This window comes from Nicotiana tabacum, chromosome 1 (assembly GCF_000715075.1).
Source record: "Nicotiana tabacum cultivar K326 chromosome 1, ASM71507v2, whole genome shotgun sequence".
NCBI lineage: Eukaryota > Viridiplantae > Streptophyta > Magnoliopsida > Solanales > Solanaceae > Nicotiana > Nicotiana tabacum.
Window position 1 is genome coordinate 3,276,626 of NC_134080.1, and position 8,233 is coordinate 3,284,858.

An 8,233-nucleotide genomic window follows, 5' to 3' on the forward strand; every position below is an offset into this window, starting at 1 on the left:
AGCCCTTTGGGACTTTTGGGAACTTTTATATATCCCAAATAAGAGAAAGGCTTTGGAAAATTGATCCTGGAAGTTAGTTCATCTCATATTGTTAGACCTTGAGTCTGAATTAGGCTCCTTGGTTGTAGCTTAATTTCTGATGTAATTTTACTTTTCTTAATTCATTCTAGTCTGTAATATGTTGTAATAACTTATGGGGTACTAGTGAAAAGGGGAGGGTCATTTATGTATGCAAAGGGTAGACAACATGCTCATAGGCATTACTATTTACAAGCTCTGCACTTACGCATATCATGTAGAAATCCTGCCTATACGTTTTCTGCACTCATGCACGTCATATAGAAATCCTATTTACAAGCTCTGCACTTACGTATATCATGTAGAAATCCTTCCTATAAGTTTTCCGCACTCATGCACGTCATATAGAAATCCTGCCTATAGTTTCTACACTTTCGCATATCATATAGAAGTCCTGCCTATAAGTTTTTACACTTCTGCATATAGAAATCATGACTATAGGTGTCCTGCACTTCTGCATTTTTATCTATCATTAGGCAAACAGTTATAGGTTAAGTAATAATAAATTTCATTCTAGATACCATGTCTATAGGACACCCTGCACTTTCATAATCGTCTTAAAATCAACAACGCTTAGAAATCATGCCTATAGGAGTAACCCTTTGAATCTGATTCGCTTATTTCATCTACGAGTTTAAAATCAGATGCAATGTTGTCTAATATCTGCATATCTTATGTTTTTTTTATCAATAAGCCTTCTTTAAAATCAGAGTAAGCATTGTTAGATACCATGCCTATAAGTTTCACCTAGGCAAGCCAGTATATAATTGATAAACTGCATCAATCTTTGATAAATTACAACCAGAGAAGGCTAATTCGAACTCCTCATTTGAGAAATATGTGATGAATCAGCCTACCCTAACGCTTTAAATTCAGACCATAACCAGTACTTGTAAGTCATGCTAGCCAATTTGTTTCTTTAAATGAGGAGGCCCGTTTGAGCCCTTTAAACTGTTATGTGTTCTCCCCATACCTGCCTTATATGTTTTGATTGTCGCCCTAGAATTTTATCCTTTTAAAACTCTAAAAAACTCCCTTCCCTTTAGGACTAGTAGTCCCAAATGCCTCCGGGACTGATAGGGTTGGGGCGGGTACTAGCATGCAATAAGTAACGATACTATTTCGCGCTTAATACCTTAATGGGGTGAGAAAGGGTAGATATGGATATGATGACCAGTGCGCTAATACCACGAGTAACCCCTCTTTTGAGGAGTGATTACTGGGTATTGCATTGACGTGATCCATATTGTTTGTAAACCTAGGACCCCCTCTCTTTTTAACTTGTTTTATTGTCCAAACTATTTCCTTAAAATTTCTGCTTTCTTTATTCTCTTCAAACTTTCGATTTACTTGCAATGTTGTATGTGAACCCCTTCTTGCTTGAGCTCTTAATTGCTTATTTGATTATGTGAAGTCACAATTGTAACATGGCCAGGAACCACACTAGTGGATCTTGAGGGGTGCCTAACACCTTCCCCTCGAGATAATTTCTAGACCTTACCCAAACTCTGGTTCTTCAAACTCAAACCCTTCTTAGTGTCCTAATGCACTTAATCATTAGGTGGCAACTCTTCAAGTTCCAAAACCCAATTCCCAAAAGGGAACGAGTCGACCTCCCAAATGTCACAAGCCCGATTTCGCAAGAAAAAAAAGGGGCTCGACACTGATAACATGGTTCATCAACCCATTCCTCAAAATCACAAATAGGTTCGCCGGGGACCTTGTAAAACTGATTCATACAGTGCCAGTAGTGGCGTCCAACCTCACCACCATCCCAACAGTTTTGTATCAAGCATGCTTTTCCACAATTGCACTTTGGTGGACGAAGAGGTTGAGCCATTTGGGAAATATTTGCTTTTAGTAAAAAAAAACCTAACTTTTAATGAAGTTTTTGCTTTTAGTAAATTTTGAGCACACAAAATAACTACAATGAGTCCGTTATTTATAGACGAGACAATACACACATAACATAGTGTTCAACCGCGCTAAATACATAATGTACTATGTAATAGCGCTATATTTTGCGTGTTAAATATCATGATATTGACAAGACAACTTTATGTCTTGTCAACTTTATTTCAGATAACTTTATGTCTCGTCAACTTTATTTCAGACAACTTTATGTCTTGTCAACTTTATTTCAGACAACTTTATGTCTTGTCAACTTTATGTCATGATGTTGACAAGGCAATTTTAAATTAAATTATTATTTAAATAGGTAAAATGGAAAAATACAAATCATAATTAACAAGCATAATTTTATTTCATAAATCTTGTAACATAGGCATAACAACTAATTATTACAATATCAACTTATGGATAGTTAGGTACACTAGAAGAACACCTACCCCGAGCTTGATTACTGTTGCCACCCAAAGGACATTTTCTACGGTCGTGTCCTGTTTGCGAGCATATACCACATCTGCGCGCATACACGGTTTCACTAACATCCATTTGGTTCCGTATACGCATTCTCTTCTTCACTTGTATTCGACGCAAATAGGACTTGTTACACACCATTTTAAATGGTTCAGAAGGCCAATAATGCTCAGCACCCACTGGCTGCAACTGTCCACTATATGTGTTTAGGTACTTCGCAACACTATATTATTGATCAACATAGTTGGTTACACCCAAACCAACTTGTTGAAAGCACTTGATGTCATGTGAGCAAAGCATGTGGTAGATGAACCATTTTCCACAAGAACATAACCTTCTAGATTCATTTACAGTATGTACATTATTACCTCGATTTTGATGGATAGCGGTGCGAACTTCAAAAACATTTCTTTCATTATCATACTGCAAAAATGAATGCCAATGCGCTCGCCGTCTATATTTCTCAAATCTTTTCATAGGCACTAGCATAAATTCAACACCCTTTTCCATCAATGATGTTGCAGCTGCAGGCCTTTCAACAAACCTCTTCGCCATCTGCTTGAATGACAACCGCACTATGGCTGTGACAGGCAATCCTCTTGCAGACTTCAATAACCTGTTGAAAGACTCTGACACATTTATAGTCAGAGTTCCCCATCGTCTGCCACCATCCGCATGCAACGTCCACTTTTCAGTGTCATGTCGCCTTAACCAACGATAGGCTTCCTCGTCTTCGCCTAATATATTCCATGTGCATCCAGAATTTAGCTTTAATGTGCCTAACACAGTAACAATGATAGGCATAAGGTTCTTGCCATGCAGACAAGTTCTCACAGAACTTAAGATACCACCATGCCGATCGGATATTAGAGAAATACCAGAACGCTGTTTCACAATGTGCTCTTTCAAGTGGTTCAAAAACAGCGTCCACGTCTCTTGGCTTTATTGGCACAAATAGCAAAAGCTAGAGGAAATATCTGTCCATTAGCATCTACTGCTACGACTATCAACAGTTTGATATCGTACTTTCCATAGACATGAGTGCCGTCTATGGATATTAAGGGCCGACAATGCGAAAAACCATCAACTGCTGGTTTAAACGCCTAGAAAACGTAATTGAACATATATTCTGGTTTACCTGGAATACGCTCAATCTTCCATTCAACAACCGTCCCGGGGTTAGCTGCAGTGCATCCATGTACCTAGGGAGATCTGCAAATGACTTATCCCAGTTACCATAGACTATTTCAAACACACTTTTTTCGCCCGAGATATGCCTTTCTTTTAGTAATTGTATGGCCATGTTTCTGGTGGACTGCTGTAATGCACTCTTTGATTTTATACCTTATGGTTGCTTCTATGTGTGGAATAAGAACAAGAGAAATCAAATCAATATCCAAATTAAAATGATTCCCGTTGAATGTGTCCATTTTACATGTATGGGTGGGAATGTATTTACCCACTTTCCACAGACCTGTATTCTTCTTCATCGCACGCAACATCCAATGACATGGCCAAAACCACCTGAGACAAACAACCTTGTATACAACCGGACTTGACTCCCATACCGTCATCTCACGACACTCTTTTATGTTGTGCATTTTACAAGCCCTGCTTAGGCGCGCTTTATCAGGAAAAAATATGCCCTTTGCCAGCACCGTTGGTCTAGACTCATCCCACATTGTTGTCCGAATTTCATCAAAATCCCTTGTTAGAGCTTCCACATCCGGCATGTTTGGCAAGTTATCAAGGTAAGGAACCTCCCTTGAATGAAACGACACTTGGGACTCATGCACTCTTCGTCTTAGGGGGGGTGGAGCATACTCTCTCGTCAAATCAGGTCCTTCCTTCTCATCCTTCTCATCACCATCCTCACGATGAAAGGGTGTATCGTCTCCAGATTCATCAGCATTATTGTCGTAATCACTGTTCTCTTCCTCACTCTATGCATCTGCCAGCTCCCGATTTAATACGTCGTCTTCAGGTAATTGAGTGAGTACATTTGCTTCAACTTGCTCGTTTTCACTGCACAATCAACAAATTAATAAGATGCTAAATTTACAAAATACTTTTCATATAGCCGTATCACTTCACTTACAAGTCGTAATGTGATGAAATTCCATGATGGACATTTTCATGTAGGTGATAGCTCCCGGATGGACCACTTTGATCCGACACACCAAAACTATGCTCGGGTTCATTATTTATAAAACTCATATCTGGCATGTACCCCCTGTTAAATATATGAGCGTTAATACAAATTGAATACAACAAAATTGTACATCGTACCACAAAGGAAAATTAAAGCTTACCACTCGTCATGTGAATTATGTAAAGCAGGCGGGGATAAGTTTAAATCAAGGAAAACTTTTTCATCAGGAACATGTCCGGCAAAAACTCCTCCAGAATAGCCAGCCTATGACTGGGGGCTACCCGGAACATGTCCGACCACCTCATTGTTTGGAACATCTTCGACCTTGACGTACATATCCAACATATTTATTACAAGATATTCCCGGTATTCATCCGGAGTCCTCAGAAAATCCCTCAAAGTTTCATCATCGTAGATGTTTAACTCCGAGTAAAAAGCAGTCCCTTGCGGAGTGACGGAATACGAATATCTTCCAGTTACTTTAAGTATCACTGAACGTTTCCTCTTTCCCATTTTTTTGCATAACAACGATATCAATTTATCGTACTCTAGTGTAAGTGGTAATTTAACATAACCCTGTAGAGATAAACTATACCTCACAGAGTTATTCTCCGTCACAACCTCACCCCCCAATATAATGAAACTCTTATTCTACGCTCTTCAGACATTGCGAAAAAAATACTTCAGAGTTTAACAATAAGAAAATATTGAAGAGAATTAGAATTGTATGTGAACGATTTTTCCAAATACTCTGACCACTTTATATAGGAAATGGCTAGTCCGGGGGGTAGAATTTTTTGGATATATAGCATTTTCTAAACACACGCTATACATTGAAATAATTGTGATTGTCAGTTCACTTATTGGTGGGGCCAAAATCAGAGGATATTGTTTTCTGTTTGTGCGCTATACATATAGCGTGTAACAACAACACGCTATACTTAACGGCAGACGTTACCGTTAATATATAGCGTGTTGTTGTTGCACGCTATATATAGAAATGTCATTTTTTTAATACACTTATTTGTGTATTTTGAGTCCAAACACACATTATTTAGGTTCCGGACTCAGGACAACATATTTACTATAATTGAGTTTTTCTTTTCCCAGAAGGAAAATATAATTCTTCCATATTTAGCTAGTCCTTTTTCTTATAGGAAAAGGTTTGAAGTTCTATAAATTGAAGATCCGCCCTTCTCATTCAGTAGCATCCACAATGTAGCCATATGGGGTTTGAGAGTCGTGTTTAGGGGGAGAACTTTACAGGACAAGTGTAAGTGTTTCACTTGTGCTTGTCTCTTTGTGAGGTTATTTTCTCGATATTTTGTACTATCTTTTATATAGTGAATTGCTCATCTCCGCTGTGGACATAGGTCACTTGACCGAACCACGTTAAATGTTTGTGTCTCTTTTGGTATTTCTCTTTTGTTGTATGATTTATCGTTGTTCAAGTATTGCTTTACTAGCTTCCGCATGACACCTGACTTTTCGGTCCTAACAGTGGGTTGTTATATCTAGCTGGGCCGTTAAATACACAACTGAAATGAGGACTGGCAGTTATGAATCTGGTATCTTCTCAATTCCTTCCTCTTCGATTCTCTCTCCTTCTCCTTCCTCTTCTTCTTTCTGATTATCTTCCTTATCTCGTTTCTCTTCTTCTAACAGGATTCCACCATTAACGTGCAACACAAGCTCCATTACTATATTTATGTAATTCTTAGTAGTTGTTGAGTTGGAGGTAGAATGTAATAGTACCAATCAATAAAATTGCTAATTTTTGCCTTAATTCTCTTCTTTCAATTCTAGTACATTACACCAATATTATTATGTGACTTACAGGGGTGAATTTTGAGTTTTGGATGTTGCAGGGCTTAACATTAATCAACCAATTGAGTCGCACTTGCTTGTTAGCGTGAAGAATGATATATTTCGTCAGCCCACAACTCAATTCTACCTAGTTGAAGTATCAGGTGCACTATTACTTATTACCTGATTTATCAATACAAAAGCTGCTTTTGCCAATATGAAAGATTATCGAAAGGGTACAATTGGTACCTTTAAATTTAAAATATTTGAACTAGATGTAATTAAGGGTGAATTGAAGTAGATTAAAACCTTGGCAAATTCAACAATCTTTTTGGGCCGTAATGGAGCAAATTGCATGGTGTCTTCTAAGTTTATAGGAGTTCAGCCTAATCACATATATTTTACGGATCATGTTTTTGATAAAGTCTTGAATGACGTTGATCATCTTATTTTTTACAATAGTCACGAAGGTGTCCTGTCCTTCCTTTGTATCAGTAGAATCATCCCTCCAAAAGCTATAACCTTGACATAGTTTGTTATGGACTTATGGTTCAACTTTTTATTTTAAAAATTTTACTTTATAAAAATAATGGTTCAACTTTTTGTTTACTTTTCCCTAGAATAAAAGGTTTCACCATTTATATTCTCACTCCTATGACCTTCTCTTCATGGCCGGGCAGCTCAAACATGGCGTAAATTCTTCTCCTTTCTCGTTTTCTTTCCCATTATATTCTCGCTCAATGTATTGTAACTTTCATAAAGTCTAATGACATCGAAAGGCTTGTTTAACGCAGCTTCAATTATGTTCGAGCAACTGTTTATGTGGAGACAAGTCTGACAGTTTTAATCACTTATTTCTGAAGTCATTGAGGAATTGAATCTTATAGATCCCCTTTATTTGGAGGAAAGTATACATGGTCAAGAAATATCTCTTACACAGTAGCTTTAAGAATTGATAGATTCTTGTTTTCATCGGGGTGTGATAATCTCTTTGGTGTTATTAAACAGTCCATTCTTCCACGCATTGTGTTGGATCATTGTCCTCTCATCCTGGAGTGTGGACAGTGGGTTAGAGGTGTTTCATATTTAAAGTTCGAAAATATGTGGATGGAACATCCTGATTTTGAGGATTTAGTTAATAACTGGTGGCACTCTTTTGTCTTTGTAGGCATTCCAGATTTCGTTTTTGCTCAGAAACTCAAACAAGTTGTTAAACACATAAGTTCAGAGACTGAGACTGGAATCTATTTTGTATTAATCAGATCTATTTTGATTGATTTGGTTGCTTTGATTCTCTATTTAAGATTAAGGTACGTACTGCAAACTGAATTACGATTTACGATCACATCACTTACCTGGACGCAGTGAAAGGGTGATCAACAAGGCCCATGGCCTAGGCTAGTGACCTCCATTGCACTTTGGAGGGTGCCCATCTAAGGTTTTCCCAAGTTGTCGAGCCTACATTATAATTTATGCCAATGGGGGCTTGCGTTCGCGCGGCCCCTACAAATTAAAAAAAATTAGAATCACATTGGCAAATACAAAAGTTACTTTTCATTTTACTATTTTAAAAAGGATTTTAATCTCTTCTTCTTTACCAAAAATAATGTATCTTTATCTATTCCTTTCCGCTTAAGTTTGCTTCAATAGTTTCTGTAGGAAAATTAGATCCACCCACAAGGGGTTCTTTAAGGCCCAATAGGGTTATTTGTTAAACCTAATATTTCCTATATAAGTATACTTATTGTGTACAATAAAAAGTCTCCCTGCAGTATTTTTCCATGCTCTTTCTCCCAAATCAGACGAGGGGTTTAGATT

The 8,233-nt window shown here is 37.6% G+C and overlaps 1 non-coding gene across 1 annotated transcript; it reads left to right on the top strand.

Moving 5' to 3' along the window:
- The first annotated feature begins 7,762 nt into the window (after nucleotides 1-7,762).
- On the top strand, nucleotides 7,763-7,922 carry LOC142165417 (U1 spliceosomal RNA). Its single transcript, XR_012696176.1, has one exon. It is a non-coding gene; the product is annotated as a U1 spliceosomal RNA (small nuclear RNA).
- The last annotated feature ends 311 nt before the right edge of the window (nucleotides 7,923-8,233 follow it).